The 12,095-nt window shown below is 39.3% G+C and overlaps 1 pseudogene; it reads right to left on the bottom strand.

Annotated features, from left to right (window-relative positions):
- Positions 1-975: 975 nt before the first annotated feature.
- LOC124508236 (tubulin alpha-1 chain-like) overlaps positions 976-12,095 on the bottom strand; it is a 32,381-nt pseudogene continuing 21,261 nt past the window's right edge.

The following is a 12,095-nucleotide window of genomic DNA, read 5'->3' as shown; positions in this document are numbered from 1 at the left end:
CTGTGTGCTTTGTTCATTAGCTGGAATGCTAGTGATATTTGATAAATAGATTCCCAAATAGAAGAGGCACAAGTCAACCAGATGATAAATGACACAAGTCTAGAAGAAGGGATTGGCATCATGGATGGAGACACCAGCACACAGATGACATATGTTTATGGTATGATGCCAAGCACACTATTAAAATGAAATGAATGAATGAGGTTGTCAATGTGAATGGCAATTAGATGGATATGGGTACTACGGGATAGGAAAGAGTAGAAGATGATCATAAAACTTTGAGTCTGAAGGACAAAGGCCTTGGCCATACTCGGCTTGGATGAAGGATAGGGAATAAATGGAGGCAGACCCCAAAATGGTGACTTAAAGTAAATCATAAAGTCAGTGTTGAAGGAGTCCAGCTGAGAATCCTTTAAATATGGGCACATCCACTACCTGCAATTGACCTCTACTTTGCCCCACCCATTCCATCAGGTATATAACTTCCAGACAAATATTCCCCAGCACATAGCTTTCACCCTGTTATTTGACTGCTCAAGAAACCATGGCTCCTTATCACCTGTCTCCTTATACCAGCATTCTAGATCACTGATAATTTGGCCCGTCTGAACTTTTAAGTCCTATGCTTGTCTTAAACCTCTGTACAAATCCTATACCCCCGCATCCTGGCATCTCATTGACCTCTGAGCACACCTGGGCTTTTTCACCTCCATGTCTATCTTGAATCACATGCTTTTCTTTTTATTTGCTATTTATTTTTATTTTTTTAAGATAGGGAATACTTTATTCAAACCCATAAGAGAAATGGACAGCTTGAGTCTGTAACAAAGTGTCATGTTTTAAAGCATAGGTCAGTAATTGTATGTGAGAATATATACTTCTGTGTACAAATTAACTGATCAGACCACAGCTTTTCAATGTTTAAAACAGAATAAGCTTCCTTATAAAAGCAGTACCTTTGTGACATTTTTAACTTTAGGATTCTTCTCCTTCTTCTTCACTCTCTCCTTCAACAGAATCCACACCAACCTCCTCATAATCCTTCTCAAGTGCATCCATTTCCTTCTCGCCTTACAAGACTCTCCTTCCTCTATTAGCTCACCCACATACCAGTGAAAAAAGGCACACTTGGCATATATCAGGTCAAACTTGTGTTCCAAGTGAGCCCAGGCCTCAGCAATGGATGTGGTTTTGCTCAGTATGCACACAGCTCACTCACTATACTTTGGCCAGATCCCCACAAGGTACCACAGTGGAAAGCTGGTAATTAATGCCAACTTTTAAGTGAATGGGGCACCAGTCCACAAAGTGGATGGCACACTTGCCCTTGGTGGTGGCAATGGCAGCATGACATCTTTGGAAACTACCTTGCCATGGTACAGTAGGCAGCAAGCCATGGATTTACCATGACAAGGGTCACATTTTACCATCTGATTGGCTGGCTCAAAGCATGCATTTGTGATCTCTGCAATTGGAAGCTGTTCATGGTAGGCTTTCTCAGCAGAAATGACAGGGGCATATGTGGCTAGAGAGAAGTAGATGCAGGGTAGGGCACCAGCTTTATCTGGATTTCTGGCAGGTCAACATTTAGGGCTCCATCAACTCTGAGGGAAGAAGAGATGGAGGACACAATTCGACCTATCAACCTATTCAGATTAGTGTAGGTTGGGAGCTCAATATTGAGGTTTCTATGGCAGATGTCATGGATGGCCTCATTGTCTACAAGGAAGGCACAATCAGAGTGCTCCAGGGTAGTGTGGGGAGTGAGGATGGAGTTGTAGAGCTTAACAGCTATGGAAACAAGGGGGGCTGGGTAAATGGAGAACTCCAGCTTGGACTTCTTGTCATAATCGACAGAGAGATGTTCCATTAGCAGGGAGGTGAACCTAGTACCAGTTCCTCTCCAAAACTATGGAAAAAACAGGTAGCCCTGAAGACTTGTGTGCTGATCAGCAAGTTTCTAAATTTGGTCTAAAACAAGGTCAGTGATCTCCTTGCCAATGGTGAAGTGCCCTTAGGCATAGTTATTGGCAGCATCTTCCTTGCCTGTGATGAGCTGTTCAGGGTGGAAGAGCTGGTGGTAGGTGACAGTGTAGACTTATTAATGACTGTGGATTCCAGATCAACAAACACTTCCCTGGGCACATGCTTGCCAGGACTTCTTCTCATTAGAGGAGGTGTTGAAAGGGTCTTCTCCTCCCCCAGTGGTTTTGTCACTTGGCACCTGACCATCAGGCTGGATGCCATGTTCCAGGCAATATAGAGCTCTCAGCAGACATTGCCAATGTGGACATGCCTGGCCAACATGGATGGCGATGCATTCACGTATGTTTGCTACTTTGCAGCTTCCAAGCAGATGGCAGAGAGGAAAAGGAGAGTCGTTGCTTTTTACAGCACAGCACAACTCTTAGGTGGTTGATGTAAGAGAACCTGCCTACTTTCTCCCTTTTTAAAATGCATCTGAAACCCCTGTCATCAAATCTCACTATTACTCTGAACTTTTGACGCTACCAAGTCCACAGTGTCTTTGTTCCTCCCCAAACTTCCCAACACCTAATGCCTGTGGCCATGTATTTGGTGTTTTTCACATGCTGTGTGATGCCAGAACTTTACATCTGTGGCATGTCTCCTTTACATAAATGTGTCACCTGTGGCGGATATATATAACCTTTGGGAAACTCTGAGAATTTCAGTTCCAATTCCTGTTTAGTGTGAATGAATCTCACAAGATGGGTGCCAGCTGACAGGAGAGAATAGTTAGGGACCTGAAAGAATTAGCACTGACTGGGCACCTGCTATGCATCAAGCAGCTGTTTTGATACCTTAGAAACAGTATTTCACTTTACTTTGCAGTAACTCTGCAAAGTAAGTTGTACATTCCCCCGTTTTCTAGGTGAGAAAACTGGTTCAGAAAAAATTAGGTAAATTGGCCAAGATTGCAAGGCAACTGAGTGACAGATCTGCAGTCAGCAGGGATATGTAAGACAACTCACATGGTTGTGAAGGGGGAACAGCAGCACTGCAAAGAGCTTTGGAGGCAGGCAGTCCCCACATTATTTTGGAGATTAAATGTGAAGATGTCTAACCATGCCTGGCACAGAGTAGGTGTTTAACAAATTATGGTTATTGCCATTAAATCATATATAGTATTTTAATTTAATATTTGAATGTCCCATATTACTTAGCAAATGTATGACTTAGTATTTGTCATACAGTTGGTATAAGCCATTTGATTTACATTTTGCTAAGCAGTTGGTTTGACTTTATTCAAGAAAAGGATGGGTATACTGTCTCCATGTCCTCACACAGAAGAACAAAATCAAGAGCCCTAGAATACATGGTGTCTCTTTTAGTCTACGATAAGTAGTCTGAGTAAAGGCTATGTTTATTTTCATTACTGCCATTGCTGGCACATAGGTCCTCAATAAAAATGTGTCCCATAATACTGGTAAATAAATGGATATGTTTAGGAAGTACCATCAGGAATCCTATCATTCCTTTGAGCACATTCACTCTTATTATGATGAATCTGTTGAATTGGATGTAGATACCATTCCAGTTGTTGTTAAACTGGCTCATCATCAGAACTTGTTTTTTGTTTTTTGTTATTTTTCACATCACAGGTTTCTGAGCTATATCTCTTGAGAATCTGATATATTGGCTTTGGATGTATAGGGTTCCCCAGGAAGTTCTGCTCACCAGCCAGGTTTGGAGATACCACATATCTGGGTGGTAATGACCAACCTCCACCCCAACCCCTGGACACACACATTCTCTTTCTCTTTTATGAGGCACTCAATGGCCTTGAGTCAAATTTCCTTGCGGCTGACCAACCATGGGTGGCAACATCACTCTTTCACACCATGCTGATCACAAGCTTCCTGAAGATAATGCCCATTGGAAGTGGAACAGCCACTATCATTCAGGTCTATATCATGTTTGAAAAGCAAAGAAAAGAGAAGGCAGAGGGTAAGTAGAGGTGCCATTGGTCCCATAGGCCACACTGCCAAAGAAGGCCACTGACATTGCTAAGTGCTTGTCATGAGGGCACCCTGAGTCTATATTTTCTGTCTTATACTTTCTGTCTGTTTTCTTAGACAACATGCCTGGAGGCTACCCTCCACCCTTCTTACTGTAACTATCCATGCTCAACCTCTTGGCCTTAACCTCTGAGGAACTGAAAGTTCTCTTGAACTTTCTAACATCCCCCACATGGCCTGATGTCAGGCTTAAGGACAGGTCTTAGAAATATCAGGATGGCAAATGCTACTCTTTGTGGCAATTCACTGTGTTAGAGGGGAAGCAGGAAGGGCACATGAAATAGGGACTCCATAGCCACAGGCTGGAACCAGCCAGCTTTTTGCCTGTGCCACGCTCTTACTCTATAGCTCCGCTCTTCTTTTTCTGAGCCCAAGAAAGCCCATCTTTCTTAGACAGGTACCAACAAACCCTCAGCAAGGCACCGCCTCAGATTCAGATTTGTGTTTTGTTACAGATGGTGGGAAATATCAATTTAGAAGGGTTGCAAAGAAAATGTGATTTTAAAATGTGCTTTGAAAAAACTAACATCCTAAATATTAGAATATGTAAAAATTTTAGTGGGAGCCTACTTAATTCTTGAGAATATAAAGAAGATATGAAAAAGTCCTAGAAACATCAATAAAAAATTGTTTAGATATTATCATTATTTGACACACAAAAATATTCTAATGAAAAATTTTCACTGTATTAAATTTTAACATTCATGAAAATAAATAGTATATATTGTTCTAGATAGTTTAGAAATTTCTACAGTGATAGAAGGTTTGTTTTCTTTTATTTTTTGTTTTCTTATTATGATATACACTGAGGATAATGGAGAGATTTTTTTTATTATTATGGCAAAAAATACATAACATAAAAGTTACCATTCTAGTTATTTTTAAATGTACAGTTTAGTGCTATTGAACAGATTTTTTTTCTCTTTTATGTTTTGTGTGTTCTCTATATTATCCTTGCTAATTTTTATTTACTTTGAATAGGTATTCAATGATACTTAGGTATTTTGATGTCATGTAGATGCCCATCTCTGATTAAGCTCCTAAACATGTACCAGTTAATGTGCTAAGTTTTTCCTAAGTGTTATCTCACTTATTCCTTGCAACAACCCTCTGAGGAAGGCACTATTAATATTTCCACTTTACAGAGGAGGAAAGTGAGGGTCAGAGAAATTGTATTGGCTGTTCAAAGGCACATGGCTAATAAGAGAAGCTGCTAGGAAGAGTTTTGTCTATTGCAGAGCCTGGATGGTAAAACAACATTATTACTATCTTTGTGGGTTTGCATACCACAGATTGATGCACTTTTCTGAAGACAAAATTAATGCATATCCAAAGTCTGTGCTTACACATTTTGAATTTTGCCAATGCAAAAAAGTTTCAACAAATATAACAGAGCCTCAATGCATTTTACAATTTGTGTTAGGTCTCCCCAAAGGCTCTGAATAACTGTCACAACCCAGTATACCCAGTGATTGTGTAAAACTGTTTTTATTTAACCCCAAAGGAAGCATAAATTTCTCATTTGCATACAATGGGAGGATTAAACACTCATCTGTTATCATGTGGTGTGGTAGCTAGAATTCAAGCTCTGTAATCAAGCCAAGTACAAACTGACTCATAGGTTTTTAGCTACTATTTAACCTCTCTCTCCCACTCTTTACAATGGGGATGAGAGAAATACCCACCTCCTCAAATTGAGATGATTAACTAAATTGCCAGGTACATTTCTAAATTCTAAATACAGTTTCCAGCTTATGATGGTTCAGTTTAAAAATTTTCGACTTTACGACAGCAGGTAAGCAATACACGTTCAGTAGAAACTGTACCTCAAATTTTAAGTTTTGTCCTTTTCATGGGCTACCTTTATGCAGTAATAATACTCTCTCATGACTCTGGGCAGTGTCAGTGAGCCACAGCTCCTAGTCAGCCACGCAATTGCAAAGGTAACCAACAACACACTTATAACCATTCTGTAGCCATATAACCATTCTGTTTTTCACTTTCAGTATTCACTAAATTACGTAAGATATTTAACATTTTATTATAAAATAGGCTTTGTGTTAGATGCTGTTGCCCACTTGTAGGCTAATGTAAGTGTTCTGAGCATGTTTAAGATAGGTAAGGCTAAGCTATGATGTTTGGTAATTTAGGTGCATTAAGTGCATTTTTGACTTACGATATTTTCAACTGACGATGGGCTTATTGGGATGTAACCCCATTGTAAATTGAGGAAAATCTGTGGAAACTAGTTATAATTAGTCATTCATTTGGCAAATATTTATTGAATTTATCCCCTGTGCTAGGTACAGTACTGAGTTGGTACAGATAATTACAATGTGGTCCTAGCCTTTCAGACTCTGGAAAGGGTAGACATGGATGAACAACACATTATATTATGGAGGATATTATAACAATCTCTACAAAGTGGAAGAATGAAGGGAGGAGAGGAACTAGATGGGAGCAGTTGGGCGAGAAGGCTTCAGGGAGGAGGGGACTTGTTCTTATCTAACATCTGCATTTCTATGCCACACAAAACTGTGCTGAATATTTAGTCCAAAAATTGGGTGTACAATGTAGTGATTCAACAGTTACATACATTATGAAATGCTGATGATAATTAAATGTATTACAATATTATTGACTACATTCTCTATGTTGTACTTTTCTCTGTGCTGTGACTTATTTATTTTATAAATGGAAGTTTGTACCTCTTAATCTCCTCTACCCATTTCACCCATCCTCCCACCCTCCTCACCTTTGGTAACCACCAGTTTTTTCTCTATATTTATGAGTGTGTTTCTCTTTTTTGTTGTTTTTTTGTTCGCTTGTTTTGTTTTTTAGATTTCACATGTAAGTGAAATCATATGATATTTGTCTTTCTGTGTCTGGCTTACTTCACTTAGCATAATACGCTTTAGGTCCATTCATGTTGATGTGAACGGCAAGATCTCATTCTTTTTAATGGCTGACTACTGTTCCATTATATATATATACCACATCTTATTTATCCATTCATCTATCAATGGACACTTAGGTTGCTTCCATATCTTGGCTATATCCAATAATGTTGCAGTAAATATAGGAGTGCATATATCTTTTTGAATTAGTGTTTTTGTTTTCTTCAGGTAAATACCCAGGAATAGAATTATTGGCTTATATGGTACTTGTATTTTTAATTTTTTGAAGACGCTCCATAATATTTTCCAGAGTAACTGTACCAATTTACATTCCCACTAACAGTGTGCAAGAGTCCTCTTTTCTGCACATCTTCACCAACGTTTGTCATTTCTTTGTCTTTTTGATACTAGCTATTCTGAATGGTGTGAATTAATGCATCATTGTGATTTTGATTTGCATTTCCCTGATGATGAGTGATGCTGAAAATCTTTTCATGTTTCTGTTGTCCATGTCTTTGGAAAAATGTCTGTCCTGGTCTTCTGCCTATTTTTAATCAGATTATTTGTTTTTGTGGTGTTGAGTTGTATGAGCTCTTCATATTTATAAATATCTTCTCCCATTCAGTAGATTGCCTTTTTATTGTGGACCTCACCTTTTTGTTATGCTGATGATTTCCTTCACTTTCCTTTTATTTTGATGCAGACTCGATAGTTTATTTTTGCTTTTGTTTCCCTTGCCTAAGGAGAGAGATCCAGAAAGATATTGTTAAGGTTGAGGTCCAAAAGATTACTATGTTTTTTTCTTAATAAAATATTTAAAATTTATATATTTTTAAAAATCTTTATGCTCCTTATCTAAATTATAAACAAATCGCACTTAACACCAGAAAAGGAGAGAAAGAGCTTTTTGATGATGAAGAAAAGAGGTTAAGCAGAACCCCCCCCCCCTTGTCATTGGTAGTGTTCTGTGCTATGGAGAACTCACAACTATCTTTGGGTCCCGGAGAGCAGTTCAGTATGAACTGAATCTGACATTCTGAGCTATTTTCCTAAGTCAATATCACCATTGAAAGGAAACCATTGATCAACCAAGTGAAGCCACTAAAAATGGATTCCAGCCTAGGAAAAATTCACCAGGGAAGCTGTAAATGTGCCTGGCCTGTCTTGGCAAGGTTGGGCTCTTTGTGATTCAACTGGGGGACAGCTGAGGGCTGCTGGCCAGATAAACCCCGAGCAATGACAACCTGGCTCACCAGGCTCCAGATCCGCAGCACTCACTCCTAGCACAATAGAGGGACGGGAGGAAGAAGCAGCCCTCACCATGGTGGACTGGGCTGAGGTTGGGTCTGTCTTTGCTCAGTGTCCATCTTCACACCCTGGTTAATTCTAGCCTCCCCAGAAGTGTGACTCTATAATGAGGGGCTGGTGGTGGCCTTGCAGCCTCCCTGCCCTCCTTTCTTGCTTAGTGGCTCATCACACTTTAATGGAGACGAACAATAAGGGGAGGGGCCAGGAGGCCTGCGGATTACACAAAGAATGAAATTGTGCCTTGGCCAGATCCACGCCAATTATGTCTGAATAAACAAATCCATAGTACAAGCTAAGAGCCTTCCTTCTACCCCACCTCCCGCCCCCGCATTTTATTTATTTTTATCTTGGTCTGGAAAGTTGGACTTATTCCCTGTACCGTCCTGGTACCCAGATGGCCTGTTTGAGTAAGCAGTGGGGAAGAAGGTCAATAATACATCAGCATGCAGAGTCTCCGCTAAGGTCAGTCCTGCATAAAATATACCGTGACAACCTGAGGGCAAGTTTAAAATGGTGCTCCACGACAGGGTAGGGGTGGGGGTGGGGCTGGGGTCAGTACAGATGCTGCCTTCTCACAATCGCTGCAAAATTCTGGCCCTCCAAAACTATATTCTGCTGGGTTTGTGTAGTGGTTCTTTAGGAAAAGTTTTCTTCACACACAGGAGTGCTCATGATCCAAGTAAGGAGGATTTTAAGAGGGTCTGTCTTCATATATAATTATCTGTCATGTTGAGAAGCTTTTTCGAAAATAATCAGATCCAATTGTCCCAAACAGGAACATAATGGCTACTGTGGTATCAAATTCTAATCTACTGAATGAGTTTTATGTATTTGTTTTGTCTCCAGATATGTTTTAATAAGATTTGAGTGCTGAACTAGGCAATACTTACAAGTTTTTAGCTGTTGTAAGATTCCTATTCTTGAGTGGCACTTCACAATTACATTTGATTATGACTATTTAATAAAGATACACGCAGATACCTGTGTATAGAGTCACTGGGGATTTTACAAGAGTTCCTTCTGCTTTCCTCTTCCTTTTGAAGATTAGGGTAAACCCAACAGCACCTTTTAATGTAAAAAAAGAAAAGTCCGTTTCACTTTGGGAATTTATTCAAATTGGAGGCGAATACTGACACAAATATTCTTGAAGATTGATCCAGGTTGAAGCGTGTTGTGCATGGGTTTACTGTTCAACTTGCAAGTAATTTGTAAAGCCAGAGTCAGTCTTGACTATGAAACATTGTATCACTGTGATTGGAATCAATAGTTCTTGCACTGTCATTTGTCACATATTTACAAGCTTGAAAAATAGTTCATTTTGTCCTCATCCCATAACTCAAAAGATTGAATCAGAGCCCTGGAGGGATCTGCCAACAGGACACATTCATTACTGATCACCCGTCTTGGTGAGGCTATAATCACAACCATACCAAAAATAGAATATAAATAAAATTAAAGCACTATTCATTTGGTACACTCTTAAATATTTTCAGCTTCAAATATTTAAAAGTCTGCTGGGAGACTTCAATCACCTTGGTGACCTACATCAGTGGCCACAAAAAGAAAATTCATTGAAGCTGATTTTCCCATCACTCTCTCAAAACATTCAAAGATACAATTTTTTTGAATGAAAAAAAAGCAAAATCTAGACTTAATGGTCAAAAAACTTCATAAAGTATACTTCTTTTATTCACCTTGTGTATAGTTCATAAATGACCTTCTATTCCCATGAAAGATTTGTAAAAGATGTTTAAAGATAATGCTTTCCATTTTAAGATAAAAGATTTATGAATGATGGAACTTGTGTCTATGAAATCGCTAATCCCAACTCTCTAATATTTCAGATGGAGAGCTTCATAAAATGAAAAGACTGCCCATAAAGTTGTACTATACCTGCTGTCAGAGACAATCAGTAATGGAATTGCAAAGTGAATATTGAAAAGGATGTGAGACATGCACATTTTGGGTTATAATAATGTATTTTAAGTCCCCTTCACTTCACTGCCATATTGATAAAGTATTAATGGTTGAAGTGTTGGGAGGCAATTATGATTCTTTAAACAAGTCCCCAGATGTTAACAGATGAACACATTGTTCATCAAATTTAGTTGCTAAAATAACCCCAAATTGTAGGATTGCAGCTAGTTTCTGCAGACAATTTTCCTGACTAAATTCAAACTATGGGAGTTTGACCCATTTATCAAGTCTCAGCCTGTACCAACCTAAAAATTCCAGATTGCCTTCCAAATGCTCAGTTGAGTGGTACTCTACAGATATGGCCTGACATTCCTTTTACTAGAACAAGATTGAAGTATATGATGCCATATACCAGTTGTTTCCTCCCTAACTCTCTAATTTTAATTTTAATATTTTAGCTTCTATGACTTTACTATTTATTTTATGAAGTGACACTATTTCTTTCATAAACATCCTCACTGAAAATGGATCTTGTGTGTCTCCATTGCTTTGGAGAAGAGATGGCAAGGACACCTTCTCATAACAAGGGAGACTTGAACTTGAACATATGTGCATTAGAGTTCATGATGTCTGCCCATCTGTGCCTCTAATTTCAGAAAGAGAGGGTGGTAGACAAGGAGACTTATACCCTCTGTCCCTGCAGCCAACTGGAATAGGTGTGGGCCTCTAATCCAGAGGTGACCCACCCATAAACTAGTCAGTGACATAGGATTATGTGTTCTGGTTTGAAAAGAAGAGCTGGGTAAATCAGACTCTTTGTCTGAAATATGGAACTGAGAGATGAATGAGAAGTTGCCTGTGGGGTATGTACTCAAGGCAAGAGGTTTTATAGGGGTATGGTGAGGCAGCCATTACTGACCATGTGTAAGATGAAACAGCTTACCCTCAGAAAGAGAAGAGAATGCAGCTACCAGGCAGGACGTGCTATAAGGGAAAGAGAGAGAAAAAGCAGAGAAAAAGCAGCCCTAGCTCTCGTGCTTTTATAGCCACAGTTTTTCAGCTTTGTTCAGATTCTTTCTCATGGAATTTCTGAAAAATGTCTCCTTCTTTGTTTGGAGCTGGTTTGAATGAACATCTGTCCCTTGAAACCTCAAAACACAGAACAAGATGTACTTAATATTGCTTCCAAGTCAGAGCTAGCCTCTCAATTGGGGATATTTTTCCATTCGTTCCATCTTACTGGCATGCTTGTTTGAGGATCAGTGCATACTGAAGTTTAGGGTTGATGCCTGTCTTTGTACCTACCTCTTCTCTAATAGGAGAGACAAGGTACTCAGACACAGAAGAAAACTGCCTGGTAAAATGGATAAGTCATTGTGCTGAGATAGGCTTGGGATTGTGCTTATAACCTAACAAACTAATTGGAAGCCTCAAATATCCTACTAATAGAGGTGAGTGACTTAAAATTTGAGGATAGGAATATGGGGAGGTGACACAGCCCAAAGGAACATCATTTTGAGAGGAACAAAGTTTGTTCTTTTAGGTAAAAAAACATAAGGTAGCATCAATGAAGTCAGGGTTTGAATTCTGACTCTGTCATTTCCCATCTGCATGACCTTGAACAAGATACTTGATGACTCTGAGTCTCAATTGTATTTATGAAATTACGATAATAGTTACTTTTTCCACAGAGTGGTGATAATTAAGTAAAATAATGTATGCAAAATATCTGCATCATTTTCTGAGACCAATGGAAAGCTTCATCATTGAAGCTTATTTGCCTGTCACAAAGCTATTGAACAGCTCATCATGTGTGCTTTAAAATCTTTATTGGGGGTGCCTGGGTGGCTCAGTCGGTTAAGCGTCTGACTTCAGCTCAGGTCACTATCTCACGGTCTGTGAGTTCGAGCCCCACGTCGGGCTCTGGGCTGAT

This window comes from Lynx rufus, unplaced genomic scaffold (genome assembly GCF_022079265.1).
Source record: "Lynx rufus isolate CCGP_SWC_20201006 ecotype Redwood Valley unplaced genomic scaffold, mLynRuf1.p SCAF_13, whole genome shotgun sequence".
NCBI classification, from domain to species: Eukaryota; Metazoa; Chordata; class Mammalia; order Carnivora; family Felidae; genus Lynx; species Lynx rufus.
Note: the sequence above shows the minus strand (reverse complement) of the source record. Positions and strands in the feature narration are given on the sequence as shown.